This window comes from Nyctereutes procyonoides, unplaced genomic scaffold (assembly GCF_905146905.1).
Source record: "Nyctereutes procyonoides isolate TBG_1078 unplaced genomic scaffold, NYPRO_anot_genome, whole genome shotgun sequence".
Lineage (NCBI taxonomy): Eukaryota > Metazoa > Chordata > Mammalia > Carnivora > Canidae > Nyctereutes > Nyctereutes procyonoides.
Genome location: NW_026575141.1, coordinates 6,817,644 through 6,843,055, shown reverse-complemented (window position 1 = coordinate 6,843,055; position 25,412 = coordinate 6,817,644). Strand labels below are relative to the sequence as shown.

The 25,412-nt window shown below is 37.3% G+C and overlaps 1 protein-coding gene across 3 annotated transcripts in view; it reads right to left on the bottom strand.

The window, feature by feature from the left end:
- Positions 1-25,412, bottom strand: part of GRM8 (glutamate metabotropic receptor 8) — a 745,814-nt gene that overhangs the window by 458,448 nt on the left and 261,954 nt on the right. The gene's annotated exons all lie outside the window — the stretch shown is intronic.

Genomic DNA, 25,412 nt, shown 5'->3' with positions numbered 1-25,412 from the left:
GGAATGCCATTGATTTCTGGGCATTGATTTTGTATCCTGCCACGCTACCAAATTGCTGTATGAGTTCTAGCAATCTTGGGGTGGAGGCTTTTGGGTTTTCTATGTAGAGTATCATGTCATCGGCGAAGAGGGAGAGTTTGACTTCTTCTTTGCCAATTTGAATGCCTTTAATGTCTTTTTGTTGTCTGATTGCTGAGGCTAGGACTTCCAGTACTATGTTGAATAGCAGTGGTGAGAGTGGACATCCCTGTCTTGTTCCTGATCTTAGGGGAAAGGCTCCCAGTGCTTCCCCATTGAGAATGATATTTGCTGTGGGCTTTTCGTAGATGGCTTTTAAGATGTCGAGGAAAGTTCCCTCTATCCCTACACTCTGAAGAGTTTTGATCAGGAATGGATGCTGTATTTTGTCAAATGCTTTCTCTGCATCTAATGAGAGGATCATATGGTTCTTGGTTTTTCTCTTGCTGATATGATGAATCACATTGATTGTTTTACGAGTGTTGAACCAGTCTTGTGTCCCGGGGATAAATCCTACTTGGTCATGGTGAATAATTTTCTTAATGTGTTGTTGGATCCTATTGGCTAGTATCGTGTTGAGAATTTTTGCATCCATGTTCATCAGGGATATTGGTCTGTAATTCTCCTTTTTGGTGGGGTCTTTGTCTGGTTTGGAATTAAGGTGATGCTGGCCTCATAGAATGAATTTGGAAGTACTCCATCTCTTTCTATCTTTCCAAACAGCTTTAGTAGAATAGGTATGATTTCTTCTTTAAACGTTTGATAGAATTCCCCTGGGAAGCCATCTGGCCCTGGACTCTTGTGTCTTGGGAGGTTTTTGATGACTGCTTCAATTTCCTCCTGGTTATTGGCCTGTTCAGGTTTTCTATTTCTTCCTGTTCCAGTTTTGGTAGTTTGTGGCTTTCCAGGAATGCGTCCATTTCTTCTAGATTGCCTAATTTATTGGCGTATAGCTGTTCATAATATGTTTTTAAAATCGTTTGTATTTCCTTGGTGTTGGTAGTGATCTCTCCTTTCTCATTCATGATTTTATTAATTTGAGTCTTCTCTCTCTTCTTTTTAATAAGGTTGGCTAATGGTTTATCTATCTTATTAATTCTTTCAAAGAACCAACTCCTGGTTCTGTTGATCTGTTCCACAGTTCTTCTGGTCTCGATTTCGTTGAGTTCTGCTCGAATTTTAATTAACTCTCTTCTTCTGCTGGGCGTAGGGTCCATCTGCTGTTTTTTCTCTAGCTCCTTTATGTGTAAGGTTAGCTTTTGTATTTGAGTTCTTTCCAGTTTTTGAATGGATGCTTGTATTGCGATGTATTTCCCCCTTAGGACTGCTTTTGCTGCATCCCAAAGATTTTGAACGGTTGTATCTTCATTCTCATTAGTTTCCATGAATCTTTTTAATTCTTCCTTAATTTCCTGGTTGACCCTTTCATCTTTTAGCAGGATGGTCCTTAACCTCCACGTGTTTGAGGTCCTTCCAAACTTCTTGTTGTGATTTAGTTCTAATTTCAAGGCGTTATGGTCTGAGAATATGCAGGGGACGATCCCAATCTTTTGGTATCGGTTCAGACCCGATTTGTGACCCAGTATGTGGTCTATTCTGGAGAAAGTTCCATGTGCACTTGAGAAGAATGTGTATTCAGTCGAGTTTGGATGTAAAGTTCTGTAGATATCTGTGAAATCCATCTGGTCCAGTGTATCATTTAAAGCTCTTGTTTCTTTGGAGATGTTGTGCTTAGAAGACCTATCGAGTATAGAAAGAGCTAGATTGAAGTCACCAAGTATAAGTGTATTATTATCTAAGTATTTCTTCACTTTGGTTATTAATTGGTTTAAATATTTGGCAGCTCCCACATTCGGGGCATATATATTGAGGATTGTTAAGTCCTCTTGTTGGATAGATCCTTTAAGTATGAGATAGTATCCCTCTTCATCTCTCACTACAGTCTTCGGGGTAAATTTTAGTTTATCTGATATAAGGATGGCTACCCCTGCTTTCTTTTGAGGACCATTTGAATGGTAAATGGTTCTCCAACCTTTTATTTTCAGGTTGTAGGTGTCCTTCTGTCTAAAATGAGTCTCTTGTAGACAGCAAATAGATGGGTCCTGCTTTTTTATCCAGTCTGAAACCCTGCGCCTTTTGATGGGATCATTAAGCCCGTTCACGTTCAGAGTTACTATTGACAGATATGAGTTTAGTGTCATCATGATATCTATTCAGTCCTTGTTTTTGTGGATTGTTCCACTGAACTTCTTCTTAAAGGGGAATTTTAAGAGTCCCCCTTAAAATTTCTTGCAGAGCTGGTTTGGAGGTCACATATTCTTCAGTTCCTGCCTGTCTTGGAAGCTCTTTATCTCTCCTTCCATTTTGAATGAGAGCCTTGCTGGATAAAGTATTCTTGGTTGCATGTTCTTCTCATTTAGGACCCTGAATATATCCTGCCAGCCCTTTCTGGCATGCCAGGTCTCTGTGGAGAGGTCTGCTGTTACCCTAATATTCCTCCCCATAAAAGTCAGGGATTTCTTGTCTCTTGCTGCTTTAAGGATCTTCTCTTTATCTTTGGAATTTGCAAGCTTCACTATTAAATGTCGAGGTGTTGAACGGTTTTTATTGATTTTAGGGGGGGATCTCTCTATTTCCTGGATCTGAATGCCTGTTTCCCTTCCCAGATTGGGAAAGTTTTCAGCTAGGATTTGTTCAAATACATATTCTGGCCCTCTGTCCCTTTCGGCGCCCTCGGGAACCCCAATTAAATGTAGGTTTTTCTTCCTCAGGCTGTCCTTTATTTCCCTTAATCTGTCTTCATGGTCTTTTAATTATCTGTCTCTTTTTCCTCAGTTTCCCTCTTTGCCATCAACTTGTCTTCTATGTCACTCACTCGTTCTTCCACCTCGTTAACCCTCGTCATTAGGACTTCTAGTTTGGATTGCATCTCATTCAATTGATTTTTAATTTCTGCCTGATTGGATCTAAATTCTGCAGTCATGAAGTCTCTTGAGTCCTTTATGCTTTTTTCTAGAGCCACCAGTAGCTGTATAATAGTGCTTCTGAATTGACTTTCTGACATTGAATTGTAATCCAGATTTTGTAACTCTGTGGGAGAGAGGACTGTTTCTGATTCTTTCTTTTGAGGTGAGGTTTTCCTTCTAGTCATTTTGCTCAGTGCAGAGTGGCCAAAAACAAGTTGTATTGGGCAAAGGAGAGAAAGAGACAGAGAGAAGGAAAAAAAAAAAGAGAAAAGAAAAATGGAAGGAAAAAAGAGAAGAAAAAGAGAAAGAGAAAGAAAGAAAGGTGAAAAAAAGGGGTGGTGGAAGCAATCAGAAATCAAAAGAAAAAAAAAAACAAAAAACACGGGGGAGTATCTTCTGATTCTGTAGACTTTAAGTCCCTTGACTTCCCCTGGAACTGGTCCGTCTAGCTGGTCTTCTAGGGGAGGGGCCTGTTGTGCTGATTTTCAGGTGTTAGCACTTGGGTGAGCTTCTCGCCCCCTGCCTGCTGCAGGGCTCAGTGGGGGTTGTTTACCCCGTGAGGCCCCAGGAGGAACAACCCCAGTGGTGGCGGCAGCTCTGGAGCCCTGGAGTCAGCTCCCGTAGTAACTATAGAGCTCTCCTCCGTCTGCAGGGCCTGGAGGCTCCGGGGCGGGGCCGCTGATCTGCTCAGCTCGGGGCAGGAGCGTCCTTGCTGTCCTGGGCCCTCCCGGCCTCTGCCTGTCCCGGGGGAGGCCGTATCCCGGGCTGTGTCCCAGCGCCCTGTGCTCCGGGGCCTGCGCTGCTGGATTCGCGCTCCCGCCCGCAGCCGCCTCTCTGCGGAGCCGCTGCCTGAGCCCCTCTGAGCTGCTCCCGGAGCGCGCAGCCCCCTCCGCACGGAGCCTCTTCCTCTGCTGGAGCCACCGCCGCCGAGCTGCTCCCGGAGCCCCGCAGCCCCCTCCGCGGAGCCGCCGCCCGAGCCCCTCTGAGCTGCTCCCGGGTCAATGGTTGCGCGCTGCAGCCCTTAGGGAGCTCGGCGCACTCTCCTGCGCACGCTGCAGGTGTCTGTTAGTGTCCCCGGGAGCCCGAGGGCATCCCCGCTCTCCTGGGTCCTGCTCCAACTCCCTGCGAGCCTCTTTCCGCCCGGGAAGGTTGGTGCAGCTCCTGCTTCTCCGGGACGGGGCTCTCCTGTCCTGGGGACACTCGCCCCGGCCTCAGCCCGGCTCCTCGCGGGGCCCCTCCCCCTTGGATGCCTCTTGTTTCTTTAATTCTTTTTTCCCCCGTCTTCCTACCTTGATAGAAGCGCGATCTCTTCTCACTGTAGCATTTCAGCTGTTCTCTCTTTAAATCTCAGGCCAAATTCATAGATTTTCAGGATGATTTGAAGGTTATCGAGGTAATTTGGTGGGGACAGGTGACTTGGGGACCCTACTCTTCCGCCATCTTGCCCCTCCTCCTAGCTTAAGAATTTGTATCAAAAGTTCTGCCCCTTTTATTCAACACATTTAAGAGTTTCAAATAAATAAATAAATAAATAAATAAATAAATAAATAAATAAATAAATAAATAAGAAAGTTTCTATTCCTCAGCTATAATCAATCTTAATATTCCAGTTTTAGCAGAGGCATTTGACCCCTTCCCAAAGAAGGGACCTTAAGAAGTTCTTTAACATCTCTTAGTTATTTTCAACTCTAATTGGGAAAAACCTCTAATACATTTGATTTGAAGCCCAAATGAACTCTACGGCTAAAATGGACAATTAGGGCAGTTTATTTTACTTTCATCCGCTGAAATGTTGCATTTTATTTGCTTTCTCACATCATGATAAAGCCAGGTTTGATTTCATTTGTTGTTGTTGTTGTTGTTGTTTTTCTTTTTTCTACTCCTCTATCCTATTCTCTCCCCTATTTAACGGTGTCTGTCAGAAGAAGAGCTATCAAGAGGCAGCTATGCAAGTTAATCAGTCAGGGCCTGAGCGCCCAGGAACTGTTTGTTACAACAGCAAAGGGAATGAAGCATATATAATGAAGCCTCCAAGCAACAGACTAATTAATACCTCTCTCTTCTTTGAAGAAAATGACCCAATATTGAACTCCAGTGGATTATACAACATTTTAATTTACTATCTGCTAAAAGGAAGCCTACTTTATAAAATGCATTCCTATTTATTCATTCGCTGATAACACTAGTAGTCATTCAAATTGGACCCCTTGGCCAAGGTCTTAAAAGAAACTTGACTAGGACAAGTAGATATTTAATATATGTCATTATACTCATGCTTCTTGTTTCTACTGAAGCAGATACCATATGGAAAGAATTTTGTGTGTTGCTGGCACACAGGGGCAGCTAGTAACCCCTACTTGTTGCTTCTTCCTCCTCTCCCTCCATTTTTGTTCATGTTATTATTGGCAAAGTGCTTGCAAAGATTTGCTTTCCAGACAACAATTCAGAATAAAAGGCAGGAGATAACCACTTAGAAATAACAGAGGAAATCTAGTCAAATGAAAAACTGCTGAGGAATTAAGAGGCAGCATGACAAAATCCTACACCTCACTTTGTTGCCTGGCATGGGAACATGAAAATCTTAAGCCTCCTGGAGCCTTTCCTCACCTGTGTACTAAGACACTGGAGCTAAATGGCCTTAAATGAACTTCCCAGATTAAAAATGATTCTGTAATCAAATGTTCCTCATGTTGCCAGATCTAGCAAATAAATATACAGATGTCCATGTCCCATGCAATATTTGGGATATACCTACCCTAAAAATTACTCATTGCTTACCTGGAATTCAAATTTAACTGAGCATCCTATATTTTATCTGCCAATTCCCCTTCCCCTTTCTGAGAAATTAATAAGTAATGCTATAATTTAACTTCCAGGCTTGGGTTTTTCTATAAATCCACCACTTCCTCACTGTGGTACTCAAGCAATTTATTTAATTTTTCTAATTATCTTTCCTCATCTATAAAATGGGATAATAATTATTAGAACCTGCTCATAGGGTTGTTGTGGGAAGTAAGTCAATCTATACAGTGCTTAGCAGAATATTATGCATCTAATAAATGCTTGTTCTTATTATTGTAATTATTTTCTTATTATGTTTGCATTCAATAAAGTATTTGTTGAAAGAGCAAATAAGTCAATAAGCAAAGTTTGGTTTGATCAGAAAGATAGAAAATGTCTTTGCTGAGCAAGGTGGAGGGAGAAGAAGACTGTGTGAATAAATTTGAGACTTCCTAAATTACACTGTAAGATAATCCCTTAATAATAATTACCGTCAGGCTTCAGAATGAGGAACGCTTACAGAATTTTCTTCCAGTGTTTTATACATTTCATTTTTCATTTCAACTCAGAATAAAAGGCAAAAGAATTGGAGTGAAACAAGTGAGATAAGCCCAAACAAAAATGAGGAAAAGGAAAATATGTAAATTAAGAACACACTTATCACTAGCCCTTAAAAAAAAGGAATTGACAGGGACCTCTAGTGAAATATTTCTGTCTAGAGGCTGGTTAACAATCCCTGCCAAGATTACCTGTGCCTGGATAGCAGCCAATATTTAAGCTTTTCTCTTCAAAGTGTCCTATCTGCCCTTTCCACCTTCATGTTCTCAAGAAGTCTTCTAAGAACCCATCAACACCAATACAAAAAGCTATAAAATAACATTTTCCTCTTGGCTAGATGCAAAAACGAGAACAGCAGAAAGGTTCTCTATGAAACTTGTTTGAATCACTATCAACTCATTCTTTCTGCTGACTAGATGAGTAAAAAAAACTAACAAATAAAGGGGGCCTTAAGTTTCCAGTTACATCAGCGGTTTCCAAAGACCATTCCTTTTTCCCTGGAGCCAGGATCAACATAAATGATTCACTGTCTTTATAGCTGTATTCATAGGTATGTGAGGGTATCCCACAGACTCAAATGAGTCCTTTGTCTTTATCTGGACTCAAGAGATTAATTATTCCTGTCAGTGTAAGTCTGTCTTCCTGTTAACAAATCCCAGTGGGTCTTTTTCCCTAGTCAATCAGATAAACTCCAGATTCCAACATTTTAAGGGAATTTTTTTTCATTACATTGCTGCTTAATTGTGCTGCCTCTAAAGAATATGTGACTCTCTATAAGGCCTTCAATTTCCCCTCCTAATTTCTTTAATGAGAGACCAGTCTGACAACTTCATCAATTTCACAAGTATACACTGTTGTTTGTTGAAGAGGATTCTCAGTGATTATAGGAACTCTGTTCTAGTCTCACATTTCCATTTTAATAGTAATCTTTAAGAGAAATCTGAGGCAGTCAAGTTGAGAACTGAGCAGATTAAATGGCAGCCTTTGCACATGTATGTGTGCCCTGCTCAGCAGAGAGAAGCAAGTTCAGGCAATTTTGTTATCTTATCAACTATCTAAGAATAAGTGGCATTTTAAAGCTATAGGAACAAAAATGTGCATGTGAAAATACTTTCTAAAATTTAAGCTTATCACTATAAAATCAAGTATTATTAGTTTTATTTAGAGAACAAAGGGGAGAAAGATGCATAGAAAGCTACCATTGAGGTTTGAAAGTCTCCAAAGAAGAAATATGACGAGAGAAAAGACAATGTATTGTGGACTCCACTCTGTTCCTATTATTTCATTTCTCAGAGCCTCAGTTTCACTTATAAAAGGCAAATGATGAGGTCTACTTCAGAGTTTCTTATTTGATTAAACATAATAGTGTATATAACACCACCAAAAATAGTGTCTGACAGTTAGTAGATGTTCAATAAAGGCTAATTTCCACTGTGCTCTTCTTCAGCATTCCCTTTTGAAATAAAAATATAACTGAAGAGGCCACAACTTGATTCCTTTATTACTTCTAAGCAGTTTCTTTATTAACCCTGTAGGAATCATGTCAGAATTCTCCATAGAATATACTAGAAGCAAAGGTTATTCTTAGACTTAATTAAACTTGGAAATTTTAACTTTTCCTCTCTCTCATAATGGTATTCCTCACCCAAGGTAGAGCCTACTATTAGTTTGAAAATGAATCATGAAGATAGACCTGGAGAAAGAAAAATAATCCATGCAATGGGAGACCTTCCAATGAAGACGTGCATCTTTCTCAATCCTGAATAACAAATCACAGAATCAGAGGCATAGGGGAGGGACTACTGTGTGACCACTCTTTAAAGGTTCCACAGATGATTCTAGCACCTGACAAGGATCAGGACACGGCACTGATGTAGAGCGAGCTTGTGCCTAGAAGGTAACAAAGCTTTCTATCAGAGAGCTCAACAAAATTAGTAAGTATTGAAACATAAGAGCTGAAAAAAAAAAGCAGAAACCTGTAATAGAAGAGTCCCCTCTACATCTACAGATGAAATGGGACCTCTTCCCTTAAAGAAGAATTACATGGAAAAGAGGCATTGTCTACTGTCTATGCTCAACCTGTGTACTGAAATACCAAATAGCACCTGACCCAGTGTATTTCACAAGGTACATTCAGTAAAGTTGTCTAATGTCATCAAAACTGTGAAAGACTGATCTGCATGGAGAATACACTTAGACTCAAAATCTACTTTATTGTCTCCTCAACAAGCATCCAAAACACAATATGGTGAAATCTAATGTGGGCAGATGGAAGGAGAAAGCTAGAAGATGAAAGGAGATGAGGGTAGTGAGTTCATAGGAGTAACCCTAGGAAGACACTTGGAAAAAGAGTAGATCCATCCAGCTGTAAGGACTGGCTTGGTGTGATCTTCAGTTGAGAGAAAAATGCCACAATGAAGAAGTCTTAAGGACACACTACAGAGCATGGTGCCAGCTGCTAGAAGGAAAACTATAATTGACCAGACCAGAGATGGAAAGTCCCCAAGCTAAAGCTATGTCAGGGGCCTGGAAGAGGGGGAAAGATGGAGTGTTTAAAGGCAAATTGACAAAAGTGAAGCTGAGAAACAAAGGAAATTATTCAAAGACTATTTCTGATTCCTTGTTTTAAAGATGGCAACATTATCCTGAGCTTGGGATAAAGTCTTAGAAACTTATATTGTCATTATATTCCATTTGAACTAAAGGGCATGGAACCCAAATTTTGGATAGAAAAGGCTGAAAGATCCAGAGATTTCTGGCAAAAGGGAAAAACCTAAAATTTGCCTGTAATATTTGCTTACAATTATTATTTATTTGTGTATATTTCTTTTTCTCTTAGGGACTCTAAACCTGTGATCTTTGCATTCCACATAGTGCCTAGTAAAATACCTGACTCAAATATCTTGAGCTCAATTTGATCATAAATCATAATTTGATCAGATGCCATCTGGTCTGAGTTCTAAAGTCAGATAAGCCTAGGTTGAAACCAGTTTCATCACTCATTAGCTGTGTGACATTGAATAAATTAATTATTCTTTCTAAACTCGACTTCCTCATCTGAAGATGGAATTGTTGAAAAGACTGAAAGAGACAATATGTATAAAGTACTTGCTATAGTGCCTAGAAAATTGCCAGCATTTAAGAAAGGGTAGTTCCTATTATTTTTATTATTGAGCTCTTTATTTTTTCTTCTCACACACATAATCCATGGTATCTGATGCTACACATACATCAGTCAGCTAGAAATCCAAGTAAATCAATAAATAAGAAAAGGACACCAATCAATCTTCCAATTTTTCTACCCTGAGAAGATCTTGACAACTGGTAGTGAGAAAAAACAAAAATCTGCTGCAAAGATGCATCATCTTTGTTATCAGAACAGAGTGAGATGATATCACAGTTATCAGGGGTCTTTACAAATGAAGACAGCTCTACTGATATAATGCTATTTCATTCAGTCTTCTTCAAAGAATCAAGCAATAAATAAATAAATAAATAAATAAATAAATAAATAAATAAATAAACCCATCCTGCCAAAAAAAAAAAAACAATTGAGATGCCTTAGCTTTTGAAGAAATGCATAAAACAGAAAATATAGCTTTAGTTTTCGAAAAGTAGACAATATTTCATTAGAACAGGAATAAAAAAATAAATTAATGGAAATATTCCCATCCAAAGACATTGTTCTTAGAATACTGGTTCAGAATTTAAAATGAAATCATTTTAGTCTATGAAGTTACATTTTCTGAGAAGATGACTATCAGGACATAGCTAGACACAATCATCTTAATATATTCTGGGCAGACCCAAGGAAATGTTAGCACTTTAAACTGAGACCTAGGGGTACCTGGGTGGCTCAGTCAGTTAATCATCCTACTCTTCATTTCAGCTCAGATCATGATCTCAGGGTTATGGGATTGAGTGCCACATTGGGCTCCCCACTCAATGGAGAGTCTGCTTGAGATTCTCTCTCTCTCCCTCTGCCCTACACCCTCCCCTCACACACACTCTCTCTCTAAAATAAGTAAATACATCTAAAAAAATAAAAATAAAAATAAACTGGGACCTAAATTTGGCTTTGGTCTAGGCCCAGAAAAAATATTTATGTATGATTATTTCCCAGATACACATAAAAAAAGAAATTGAAATATGTGAATGTCATTGGATTATGTCATTCTAAGCAGATAGATTTTAAAATCTAAACTATTCCTATTTTGAAAACAGTGACATTTAACTGTTCTTTTCCTGCTACTCCCACTTCTTATACGAATTGAGTGATACTGTAAATCCCCCTCCAAAATTATTTAGCAATACTTAAAATTCAGTAAAGAACATTCCCACCTCCAGGAGATATCTCTCCTTCATTATTATGGATGACTGACACATAAACAAATGTGATGCCTAGAATTGGAGCCAGTCCTTCTCTTGCAAATATTCACACATCAAACAATTCTTTCCTCATTTTCATAAAGACAGTTCTGGCCGTATCATCATAGCTAAAGGACAAAGTAGATAGCTCTCAAAACTCAATTGATCTTAGTTATCTAAGTCTTACTTTAAATGAAGATAACAGAAATCCTTTCTCTATGTAAAAAGGTTAAGCTTAAAAAAAAAAGTGAAAGATTTTCTGGTTCATCCTAAATAGGCTTTGGAGAAAGAATTGCTAAGTGTGAAACTCCTCTCCTACTGAATTTCATTGATCAAAGCATTTTGTAAAACAAGCAAATGCAAAATTTTGAGAGGCATTTAAAGGCCTTGTCTTTTGGAAGTTAATACCCTTTGCTTAATTTATCATTGATTTCCATTCTCTTTTCCTCTCTTACACTCTCACCATGTATAAAGGAATATAACAAGATTCTTGTTTGTCAAGAATTTAGCTTGAATTGTTCAAGCTCCAGATACTCATGGGAACTGTAAAGCACAGGAGGTGTGCATTCATTTGGATCATATCAATACCTATAGCATCCCTACTATGAGCCAGGTTCTGGGTAAGCAGTGCTGGCTTACTCCTGCCTCTGAACACCACATAGCAGGTGCTTCTTGATATATCTTTGTCATGTTTGCTCACAGGGAGTACATTAATAGAGTCCCAGGAACTTGAAAAAAAGCACTCGTCCCAAGCTGGCAGGAGGGTAAAGAGAAAGTGCCTCCCTCCACAAGCCTTTATTGCTTGCACATCTGCTAGTCAAGTACTGCTGGGCTCTGCTGCCCCATCACAGGAGGATCATCCAGCTCTGTTCTACCTCCTTACTCAACTCAATATTCCTCTGTATCCATCCTAGAAGAGATTCAACTCCCCAGAGGTCCAAACTATAAATGGGGAAGCTTTCTTGCTGATGACCCCTTCCCAACCCTTCTCTACACCCCTCCTCTCCTCCTTCCAAAATCTGGGGGCTAGAAGTATAAATAATGTTGACATATAAAATACTAATTTTAATTATAATTTTTGATTATACAAAATACTGTCCTCAGAATGCTTTTTGACATAATAATAATAATAATAATATTTATAAAAACTTACCATGTGCTAGGAAATGCTTTTTACATTTCCTTCCCTAAGTGGCCCTGCAAAATAGGTATTAGGGCCAAGGAAGTTAAGGGTTGGGTAGGTCAATCCCTGACTTGAACAAGGTCAAACAGTAAGTGATAGAGACAATATTCAAACCAGGTCTGTTCAGATGCCAAAGGCCAGCTTTTCAAAACACCCCATGCTGCTTCATAAGGTCAGGATGTGAGAAGCAAAGCAAAAATAAGATTATAGCCCTAGGAATTTGCTGAATACAAATCTGTTACCCTTCAAAAATTTAACAAAAGCCAAACCAAAAGAAGTATTTAATTTCTTTCAACAAAAGACAAACACTGTAGAATAAGTTCAAGTAGCCTAAACTTTTGATTTGTACTACTGTGAGTAGAACATACAGTAGTTTATGTTTAAATGAATGCTGGCAATGGAGTAGAATATAATGCACCATAATTGATTTATGGATACTGTGTCTCTTAATAACTCACAGTTAGCAATTTCCAATTTTAAACCAATCCCCTTCAATAAGAGCCTGCTCAATACACTTAACATCATTTACTTTGAATACCTGGGGCTAGAGCAAATGTTGCCCACCATAATAACCTGATCAGCTAAGCCTGCAGTAAATGCGTTACTCCTACCACCCACATGTTGCTCTGTCCAGTGGTTTGCCCTATAGGTCAAACTCTCCCCTAAAACTTATTCTAGGCACAGTATTCAGGTTATGTTGCCTAAGGTCTCAACTCCATTGCCATCTCTCCATTCATGGAAAACTCAGACATCTTTGACCCTAATTCTCTTTCTATATATCATTTTCCAATCTTTGTAAACATACATAAATATTTATATACATTTATGTAAATAATTTATTCATCCCTTCTGTATGTAGACCAAGTAACTCACTCAGGGTTTTGTTGTTTTAAACACCAGATAGACTCTAGTTTAGGAAGAATGGTTTTACTTTCCCTATAACACAATTGTAATGACAAAATAGCACTCTATATTCTCAATTCCCCCTTATTTTGGTCAGTTTCAAATAACTATCTCATTTTCCACAACTCTATTTCATTTTTACACAGAGATACCATCGAGTCTCTGGCTTATCTCCATTTTAATCACAAGCATTATTTCTCAGCACAATAATTTCTACAACTTGTGCAATCAATAGTATCAATTGACTGAATTATTTTAAATATATATAGCTAGATAGAGGAAGTTTTTTTTTTTTTTACCAAATATCATACAAACCATGAACACCAACAATTAACTTTCCAGAAAGCATTTAAGCATGTATTTTTGTTAAACATCTCTGTTCCTTCCACTTAGAAACTCATCAAGTTCAGAGCTGCTCAATAGAAATATGATGCAAGTCACGTATGTAATTTTAAGATTTCTAGTAAAAGTAAAAAGAAACAGGTGAAATTAAATGTTACCATTATTATTAAAGTATTAATATAAATTAAGTAAATTTATTTATCCCAACATATCTGAAATATTATCAATTCCAACATGTCATCATATAAAAATTGAGATATCATATACTTTTTAAAAAGATTTTATTTATTTATTCATGAGACACGGAGAAAGAGTGTGTGTGTGTGTGTGTGTGTGAGAGAGAGAGAGAGAGGCAGAGACACAGGCAGAGGGAGAAGCAGGCTCCATGCAGGCAGCCTGACGTGGGACTTCATCCCAGGTCTCCAGGATCAGGCCCTGGGCTGAAGGTGGCGCTAAACCACTGAGCCACCTGGGCTGCCCTTGGATACTTTTTTGTATTAAAAAATCTAGTATATGTATTTACTCTCAATTCAGACAAGCCACATTTCAAGTGCTCAATGCCACCTGTGGCTAGCAGCTACTATATCAGACAGCACAGGTCCAGATCAGTGATTCTCAACCTCACTGCACACTGGAATCACCCAGGTAGCTTTTAAAAATCTGGGTGCTCAGACCACCCTCAAACCAATGACTAAGAATCTCTGGGAATAAGACTCAAACACCAATATTTATTAAAACTTCCAAGTGATGAGCAGCCAAAGTTGACAACAACTTATCAAAAACAGTATAGAGAATGTTAACAAACACAGGAATGTCATCACTTGCTTATTTAAATGTCACGAGATGCAACAATGGAGCTCATAACTTGTATGAGAGCAAGAGAGACATTACAACAAGTATTCACAGCGTTGTGAAAACCACTCAAATAAAAATGTGAACAAAATACAACAGGATAACAGAAAGGGAAAGAACACCAATTAGTAGACTGATAAAGGGCTAAGTACCCATGTGCTAGCTGATAGAGATTGTTAAAGGCCATCAGCTCAGGACTAGCGAGTATTTTTTGAATGGGGACCATTAAGCGGTTTTCTGTGACCTGAGCAAAAGGCATTTTAGCCCATACTATAAAAACCTCATTAATCAGAACTGAATTCAGATTTTATAATTTCAAATAGATGTTGAGCCACGATTTGCTTTTGCCCTATATATGGGGGAAAATGGTCTATTAAAGGAAAAGAAAATTTTAATAGAAAATTTAAAATTCTTAATATATTATCTAAATAAATAAAAATAACTGACATATTCATAAGTGAAGCTCTTAATCTATTAGCTTGATGCACTGTATATACTAAAAGATTATCAGAGTTATTCAATTATATTTGTGAAGAAAAGCATAGTAATTCAGACTTATTTCAAGTTTATGAGTCTTTTTGTGATATGAGCACAAATGCTCTTGAATCTATTTTTCCACTGTCAAATATGGTTCTTAGTATAAGCTTTCTAGGACATTTTCTCCAATTTATCTACTATAGTTGTAAAATAAGAATATGTCTCCAGCACCCTCCCTACCCTAGGTTCTTTTTCTAGTATATCCTCATTCCCTTATTTGCTCAAAATGAGCTCAGAATGGTCCTCCTTCATGAAACCTCCCTGACTATTCCCCACAGCCCCTCTGTCTGTGTCACCTGGAATACTACAGACAAACTTCTTGTTACACTTACTCATATAGACAAGTAAGCACAAAACTGTAATTTTTTTCTTGCAATACTATGAGCTACTTATGGGCAGTTTCATGTCTTTTTGCTTTCCTATCTCCAGCCCCAGCACAATGTGTGTGGCACATGGTAAGTACTCCAAAATATTCTTCAAGTTATATTAAAACAGAAAATGGCATTTCATAGAACCAAACCAAGAACCAAAATATATTTCTACAAGAATAAAAGATTTACACACATAAAAAAAGGATTTATGCATTAAGCAAGGGTGCACAGAGATTTCTTAAAACTGATTATTTCACTTTAAAAGGAAAGAGAAACAGCAAGTATCTGCTTGTATGCTGGAAATTTCCCTACAAAGTAACATTATGATTTTCTCCCCTTGAAAGAGAAAAGCATATATATCATGATTTCTACACTGAGTATTAGGGGAGTGAACATGTTTTGTTTAAATAGCAAAATAATTGGAGCTACTAATACACTGGTCAGCATGACCCAGCCAGGAAACTTGATCTGCTAAACCTACCTTCCTAAGTAATACAAAGCTAATTGGGCCAATAGAAATAATAATGTGCTGCACAACACTTTCCCTAGATCTTCAGAAAAAAATAAGTTGGCAAATAAAAGAATCACCTTTGAGAGTAACAGAATACTGTGGCTCTGGCCTGCTCTGAAGGAAAAGAATGATAAGGCAGGGACAAGGGTTCGGAGAAGGAGTGAAGGACTCATTGCTCACAGACAAGGGCTGTTTCATGTCTGCTGTAATGATTAAATGTCGCTCCTGGGGCCCAATTCTACCATCCCAATCTCCCCTGGGACATAAAAAAATAGAACCTTACAAGGTGGAGCCCTGTTCCATGAGACTCCTTCATGCTACATCTGCTGTTGGACTCATTCATCTGATACACAGAATGCCTAGACCATAAGTATATCTTATATTAAGGCCATAGGTGGGGTGGATGTTTGGTAGTTATTGGCATTGCCTCATTTATTCCCAATAATGCTCAAGATATATGAGATTTTATACACACACACACACACACACGCAGCCCATAACATAGATAATTCTACCAATTCAACAAACAATAATAACCTATGCCAGAATAGGAACTCTATAAGCTAAGGTTATCTGCAAACCTCTTAAATTGATCCTCCTTGGGAAAAAAATAGTAATACATTAATCCCAGACACATTACAAGGCCTTGCTTCTTCATTTCCTCTTTATTTAGGAAATCATCTTTTCCTTTTGCTCCCAAATACAACTGCATCCCTAAAAATGCCAATCAGCCTTCATGTTTAGAAACTTACAGTATTTCACATATTATTTCTTTAATCCAAATAAGAGTCTTAAATAGGTTTTGAATTCATATATAGTCCTAATAAGCTTGGAAATAATAGTCCTCTCTTCAAAGAGAACAGTATTGTTAATTTATAACTGGCTAAGGTTAAATTAATAAATCATAATCAAGCAAAAGTAGGTCTTGAAGAAACTGCCTTAAGCCTCCATGACTTTACAATTCCATATTCAGCACTCATAATAAATCCCAATTCATGTGTGTGAATATATAAATATTCATGCATTGTTAAATGTGCACCTATATATGCACAGGATACATATGCAGATGTAAATGTATTTTATGACTTCAGCTTATGAAAATGTCTCATAGACATATATTGGTCTTGGAGAAACTACCATTTTGATATCCATTAGATGTAATATATGAGTTTACCATTGTGTCACTATCATGGTATAATGCTATTGTCTAAGATTTATCTATTAGATAACTCAGAGGTATGTAAATGCTCTAGAAATAAAAAGAAAATTGTTAAGCCATTAAATCATGGTCAATAAAACATTTCTGTATCCATCATAATCTAATCCTCCAACTCCATCAAGTTTTAGCAGCAGTGACTTCCAAATCCATTTACCACTTTTAGGTCTTCCTCTGCATCCTTGTTAAATGATGACAAATAGCTTAGATTGGCTGACTGCTATTGAAAGATCAAGCCTAAGCCAAGCTTTGAAAACCCAAACCAATGATTAAATCAATAGAGTTGCCCAAATTAAGAAGCAGGCAAAGCTCCACATTAAATGGCTAAGCTTTAGTACTCTCTGAGTTCTACTGTTTACTCAAACCAGGAAGCCAGAACAATAAAATTAAACATTTGGACTGTGCTGCAGTCACAAAAGTTCTCAAAGAATGTTAGAAGGAAATCTTATCTCCTTTTCATATTGCACAGGTTGAGGAAACCATTTGATTCAGTGGCTCAATGCTAATAAGCCTTAATTGACAACAATAAACTTTTCTAAATAAACTACTTGATCCATGCTAAGTTTGTGTTGGTTTGTAAATGGCAGGTTGTGGGATGGGGATAGCCAAGGCTAGTCAATAGAACAGAGATCATGGCTAGCAACCAGTTTATATGGACAGGGACTGGGTGGTAACAATGCTAAAAACAACCAAGGGATAGGAAAAAAAGCTGTAAGAATGGGAAGTACGTGTTGAATACTTTATATATTAGACTTTGTGAAGTGTCTGAAACATATTATTCCATTTTATTTTCATCCACATTGATTCATTCATTCATTCAAATGAATTCACAGGTACACATATGTACAAATATATATATACACATACATCTACATACCACTGGATATGAAGTAGATGAGGAAACTGAGGTCCAGAGTGAAGTTACTCCAAATCTCACAATTAGTGAATTGCCAATAGGGGCAATAGGCTTGGACAGGTGATATGGGCTTCCAGTACTGAGGTCTAAGCCAACCAGGTACACAGGCAGTCACAGAATTAGAGCATAGAAGGCAGAAGTCTACAGATTCATTTAAGGTAGAAATACATAGGAGGAAACAGCTCTTGAGTATAAATCAGGGTTCATGTTGAGATTCAAGTCTCACATCAGAGAAAAGTTAGATATCAAAAAGGAAGCATTTCAGGATTTGAAAAAGCCCCTGGATGCTTTGGCCCAATTTATAAGACACCAATCTGTACTAATTAAGTGTGTATAAGCCCATGGAGGCAGAGGCAGGGTCTGCCAGTCTTTGCAGCTGAACACCAGCTCTAGGCTGAAGACCACTTATGCTTCTAAAATCTCCACTACCAAGTTCCAAATGTGGTGCTTTCCTCTTTTCCAATTATCACTATCCTCATCTCCATATTAGAAAAACAAAGCAAGAACAATAAGAAATCTACTTAGTTCAGTCATCTGGGAAATGCCATGGATAATACAGTACTATGGGTCAAATAATGCATTCAAGAACAAGTCAATTTAGCGGGGAAAGAAAAATCAAATTGCTTATTTTACATCATGCAGTGCAAAAAATAAAGAAAGAAAGAAACCATCTGAATGTTGTGCTTTTCAATAGTTATATTGATATTGGGTAGACATAAGCATATTCACCAGTCATCTCCACACTTTGTCCCTTTGGTATATTATTTTTTAAACTGCCTTTTCTTCTTGGAATCAAATATGTTTATCCTTTTGGGATGCTTAATTCCTTAATGTCAATCAATTTTTTTTTCACTAAGCAAGCAAGTTCTTTGTTTTTTCAACTAAATTCTTTAATCAGCTTTTGTTCAGAAACTGTTTATTTCTATCTGCATTACAAATGCTAGATTTAACCAATCTCTCAACCCAAGATAATACAAGGAGGAATCCTGTCAGTTCACCCGTTCCTCTCAGGAACAAGACACTCTATTCTGTATTTTTGAGGAAAAGAAATAATAGGATTAGACTAAGATTGAGGACGAGAGGATGTCAGACCAAAGGCATGTGGTCCTTCTAGAGTTTTCCCATCTTATATGGGGAATTGTAATCCATTTGTGCTAAATGTTTTGAGTATTCTCATTATGCAAAAAACATTAGAGCCTAGTATATTTTGTTACCATAGTTCTGCCTACTGGGAACTATAATTAAAGCACATTTGAGCAAATGCAATTTTATTTGTTATTAAGCAACTAAAAGCTTAGTCAACCTTGCAAATATGGCATTATTTTAGGATTACAATATGAGGCAGCCAGTAAACTCTATTAGGTCCTATCTTTATTAGCAATGCCTCCTATTCCTTTTATAGGAGACTTCTATACTATGTAACAGTGGTTCTCAACCTTAGGATGCATCAGAAGATTTGTTAAAACAGTACTGAGCCAGGCTCCCATTCCCTCTAATTCCTTAAATCTGGGATAGAGCTCTGAAATTTGCATTTCTAGTATGTCCCTAGGGCATGCTGATGATGCTCATCTGCAGACCACACTTTAAGAACCACTGCTATACAAGGTAGTGGTTAGAGCTTTGGAGTCAATCCCACCTAGGTTCATATCCTGGCTTTTCTAATAGCTATATGTCCTTAGGCAGCCTACTTCATCTCTCTAAGCCTCAGTTACTTACTCCACTTAGTGGACATAATAATACCTATCCAATAGGTTTACCATGAGAATTAAATGAGATAAAAATATAGAAAGTACTTAGCCCAGTGCCTGGAAGGGGAAAAAAGTAATGCATGGAAGTGATCGGTGTATTATTATTATTGTTCTTAATTGGATAAGTATATCAACAGCTACCTCAAAGTATTTATTTTTTTTTATTTTTTTTTTAAATATTTTCTTTTTTTTTTTAATTTTTTTATTTATTTATGACAGTCAGAGAGAGAGAGAGGCAGAGACACAGGCAGAGGGAGAAGCAGGCTCCATGCACCAGGAGCCTGACGTGGGATTCGATCCCGGGTCTCCAGGATCACGCCCTGGGCCAAAGGCAGGCGCCAAACCACTGCGCCACCCAGGGATCCCTACCTCAAAGTATTTATAGCCAGCAGTGTGCATCAGACTCACTTGATGCACAGGTAAAATTTTTGTAAAATCTACACAATGAGCTACCATCCCCCTCAGAGATTCTGATACAGTCCATATTTCATTGACTCTAAGATGCCACCAATTATAAGATGGACCACTATGTTATGTACTGCTAAGAAAGAAATTCTGCAATTATACCAGGATTAAACTAATAGAAAATACATCCATATTTCAGAAATGAGAAAATGTGAAAAAATGTACATCCTGGAATTAATAAAATACAGTAGGTACAGAGGTGAATTTGTGCTTGCTTCCCAGACTACTGTGATGTGCAATTATGGTTAAAAATCACTGAGCTAGTCAATCTGATAGCTGCAGAGGAAACCCAGAGTTCGGAGGCCTCAAAGCTAAGAGAGCTCTCAGGTTGGAAGCCCTGGAACTAGAACATAGCCCAGTCTCATGATTCATTATATAATTCCATTGGCTATTAATGAAATAAAAATATTTCTGCTTGGTTTAATAGCATCTACATTATAACCTTGGAGAAGACTTTCCCCACTGAATAGCTGTTACTCACATGATGAGAACAAATCAATCCATTGATAGAGCCAAACAGATCAGAGGAAAATTTAGTACAGTCTGCAGGAAGTATCAAGCCAAGACTTTTCTTCATAAACATGAATTCCAATCCTGAGATTTGAGGAGCACAGGGGGAATCTTTTAAGGAACACAAAACACAATTTCCATTTAGAAGAGAAGGGAGGATGGTCAAGGTCCCACACATTACTGAGACTGCCCATGGTAAGTTTTTATCTTCCATCTTGATTTTTAAATTGTACTTTGTAAAGTGTTGGGGAAAAGAAGCTGATTTTGTATATTCTTATTATTTGAGCAAATTCATGGTAGGTGCAATTTCCCTTCAGCCTAAGAACCTTGGATGAAGACATTAGTAGCATATGACCTCCTTCAACTTTATACTAATGCTCTCACCCATAGGAAATGCATTCATTCTGTAACAAAACATCGAATATGACAATATCCTCTGACATTTCTATTTGGGAGCTTACAATTTCTAATAACTTCAGCAAATGGTCTCTGGTAGTCTCCATGCGTGAGTGAATTATAACAAGAAAATAAAATAATAATAATTTTAGCTCCTGAAAATTCTAAGAATGTAAATCACTAATGAAATGTTGAAATAAAACTATAGTTGTATTTGCAAATTTCCAATTATGAAAATTTCATTTAACTCTTTCCTATTTGTGACTACCCAGTCCCTCCTTAAATGAATGAGATCACTAATAACTACTAGTTTTCTAATGAGGACTCATTCTAGATAAGACAAACAAACATAAGATGTATAAGTCAAGGAGTACAAAGGACATTTTTAAAGGTCCAAATAGTGACAAACTATAGGAGTCATAGCTACAATTCAAAAATACATGAGTTTGGATGATTTTCTCACTGTATTGGAACCACACACACACACACACACACACACACACTTAATGAAATCTATACTTCCAAAAATATTTTTTTGTATGTTGGAAACCTCTCGTGGTCCTGGCTCATATTAAATTCCTTTCTATTGTTATATATTAAAGATTTACCACAATAATGTTTTCAAAACTGTGATGTTCTTAAAGTTTCATGTTTCTAAGTTACAGACTAGGAAATACAAGATATAATGAAACAACAAAAATGTCTACATAATTTAAATGATTCCACATGTAGAATATAATTTAATATGAAATTCAGTCACCTGAATAATGACATCCTAGACACTGGTCATTAAGAATATCTGTCAACTTAAAAGAGAAGGAAGCAGCAATATCATTATAGGAAATTAGTTTCTGTTTTACTATAAATATAGAAGATGGTATTTTTAACCAATCTATCTTAAAGGTTTAATTACACAATGAATGCAATCCCTACTTTCCGTATAAGGAAAAGACCGAGCTTGTAATTCTTCAATTCCATTCACCAATTGTAATATCCAACTGACTCATGTGACCTTTCCACAAGGATTTATCATCATTGAGGGAATCTTCGATTTTTCCCAAAACATATAAACTTCCTAAAGTTTGATGTCATTCATGTATTTGCTGATTTTAAATATTTTCAGTTCCTTGGAAGATATAAGAAAAAATTTTAAAATAAGTATTAGCAGTGTCTTGGAGATTCTGGTTTGTTTTAATAAAAACAGCAATTATTTCAAATCCTCTGCTGATTAGAAAGTAGCAAATCTCACATGATATGTCAAAGTGTTTTGATATTATGTTTTGCACTCCCATAAAATGCTATTAGCATCTCTAATAATTATCTGAATGTTCAACTTTTCCCAATATTCTTCTCTCAGTCTCATGTGTTTGTTAGATTATTGCTTACCTAAGAAAAATATGCTACAAAGAGGCCCACACAGGGATGCTTGGATGGCTCAGCAGTTGAGCATCTGCCTTCAGCCCAGGGCATAATCCTGGAGTCCCGAGATTGAGTCCCTCATTTGGCCCCCTACATGGGGCCTGCTTCTTCTTCTGTCTGTGTCTCTGCCCCCCTTTTTGTGTCTCTCATGAATAAATAAATTAAAAAACCTTTAAAAAAGAGGTCCACACAACAATTTCAGGAGGAAAGAATAACAGCCAAATACCCTTTCCTTCTTTAGCATAATATCTAGAATTCCAGAAAAGGTAAGTCAAGGAGTAATTTAGCCCACTTCACCTTCAGAGAAACTTCTAGAAATTTTCAACTTATCCTTGTATATGGAGTGGAGTAAGTAAATTAGGTGCATGAATAGTAAGGCAGATTAGACACAGTTTCAACAGCTATACCCAGAGGGTGCTAATTAATAGAACAACATCAGTCTGGTTCCAGGTTTCGAGTATCATAGAAGGATTCTTTCCTAGGTTCCATTTGTTTCAACATTTTACTCAATGTCCTGGTGAGAACAGAAGAGGACATCATAAAATTTGTAAAAGGGAAAGTGACCATATTAGATGACTCAATTAGGATTGAAAGAGAGGCTGACAGGTGAGAAGAAAGGGCTAAAATAATAAAATGAAAAGTTTTGAAGTAAACTTTAAACGAGGTGATTAAGTCCAAAAGGACAGTAGTCTTGTACAGAATGAACAGCTGCAACACTTTAGTAGCAATCCATGTTTAGATATGTTAGTCTTTAGAAAGGTTAATATAAATCAACAGTAGAAAGAATATTTATTGAATGAATGAATAAAATAGTGTAGAATCAGTGGGAGAAAAGGGGAGGGAAAAAGAAAGAAAGGGAGGCGAGGGCATGGAGAGGGGGAAAAGGGAAGAAGAAGGGAGGGGGAAAGGAGAATCTATATGAAGAATATCAAAAGCTCCATTTGTTTCTGTGCTACCAAGACCAGCCTCAAAGTACTGAGGTATAAATATAGACAAACTGGATACATTCAGGGGTAATCTGAGACATACAAACAATCAAATCAACAAATCAATTAACATTCAAGAAATTCTTGAAGGAATCAGGCACATTTAGCCTTGGAGATCTGATAATCATGTTCAAATGCCCTAAAAACTTTAATGGGAAAAAAATTAGAAGGTAAGTAAATAAGCTGAGTGCATGAATAAGAAGGCATATTAGTCACAAACAGTTTCAACAGCTATATCCAGAGGGTGGTAATTAATGGAACCATATCAATCTGGTTCTAGGTGTCGAGCATCATAGAAGGATTCTGTCCTAGGTTCCATTTGTTGTAACATTTTACTCAATGTCTTGGGTGAGAATAGAGAGATCATCATAAAATTTGTTACAAGGAGGACAAATGAATGGAAAGCATAAAGCAGCAGAATTAGATTCTGTTAAAGTAATTCAGTGTCAAGAGTTCTCCAAAGATGAAATGGCTCAGTTCTCAAAGGATAGAGCTACTAACCACTTTCTCCAGGATATATTAAAGCCCTGACTGGAAGATCCTTGGCACAGCTTTTGCAACAGTAATTCAAGCATAAGATAGGTGGGAACTAATCTTTGAAAGTCCCTCCCAACCTTAAGATTCCAATATTTAAACATTTTTCTTTGGTGTAAAGTAGGTTCTTGCAAAAGATTTTCTCTTATAAAAACAATGAAAACAAATGGTTAGTCTCAGGAAGATGATCTAAATGTTCAGAAAACCCTAAGAGAATCTTCTATTTTGTTGCATGTTTGCTCTCTAGAGAACTAATCTCCTTCCCCTGGAATGTATTAATATCTGTTTGTCCTCTGCTATACTGGCTGACTTTGGGAATTTGCACACAGCACACTTTATCTTGCTAAATATAATAGTCTGTCCAGCATTCTTCCTTTATGAGAAATCCCTATTCACTTTCATAAATTATGTGAATGGATCTGAAGTGTATTTTGCTTTCTTCAACAGAAACTATTCCCAAAAGTAGCCTGAAAACATGCCAAACATCTGCTCCTACACACAGTTCAAAATATGATATTGATATGTATTATTATGGGTGAATTCTGAGTACAAGGCAAAATCACTCCTGAACAAATTCCACCTCCTCCCAAAGCCTAGTCACAGGAAGCTCAAGGAAATCAGCATAATTCTAATATTTGCTATGCTAGCTGTAACTAACCAGGTAAGCCTGATAAAAGCTTACCATTTTAGAACATTTCAAAATCTAATATAAATTAGATAAATGTAGTATGATAAATATTTCTATAATTTAACAAATATTTTTAAATATATGTTTTTTTATCATTTGCTGTACTTTCATATTCAAAAAATGTTGTTTTTCAATTCTATGAGTTCTTGGGTGCCTGCGTGTTTTGAGTCTATTATTATATAGGCCTACCCCATCTTTTTTTAATTTATTTTTTTATTTTAAATTCAACTAGCCAACTTCTAGTACATCATTAGTTTTAGATATAGTGTTCAATAATTTATCAGTTGCGTATAACACCCAGCACTCATCACATCAGGTGCCCTCCTTAATGGCCATCACCCAATTAGCCCACTAGCCCCCTCTAGCAACCCTCAGTTTGTTTTCTAAGTTAAGAGTTTTTCTCCCTCTTTTAATAATCAAATGCAATTAATGTTTATCATGGCATAAAGAAAGGTAACCAAAATCCCTAAATCCTGAATTCTTTCTAGTCATCTACAGAAGCCTCTTCCATGCACAGCAGGTTCCCTAACAGTTATGTTCATAAAGACGTTCAGAGTAAATACAACCTTATTATTAACTAGGGCTTTGGCCTCAAACGCTCCTTTGGTCTACTTCCCTGGTGAACTGGCCTAGACTTCATATGAGCTTGGCAGACTCCTCTTGTCCCTTGGGCTAAAGAATAATAAAAACAACCCAACAGCTAATCCTCTCAGTCTGATTATATCCCGATAAAGCCTCTGTTCTGGCACAGATTACATCTACCCAGAGCAGGCAGGTTTTCCTAACTGGTAAAGTCTTTCTATATACCTGTGCTGTCTAAAACAGTCGCCACTGTTCACTTAACACATTAAGTTAACTAAAATTTTAAATAGTATTTAAAATTCAGTTCCTTATTCAAGTACTCAACAGCCACATGTGGGGCCAGTGGCTCCTGTATACAACATTTTATCACACTCTATTGGACAGCACTGCTCTAGGATCCATTTTGTTCTTGACTTGGGCAAACCTTGGTTTTAGGGTTAGGCAGACTTTATCTTCCACTAAAGATCTGAGTGAGCAACTGTTGACCCATTTGTTCATTCAACAAATATTTATCAATTTCTTTCCTAGCAGCTTGATATATAATCATGAACAAAGAGACATA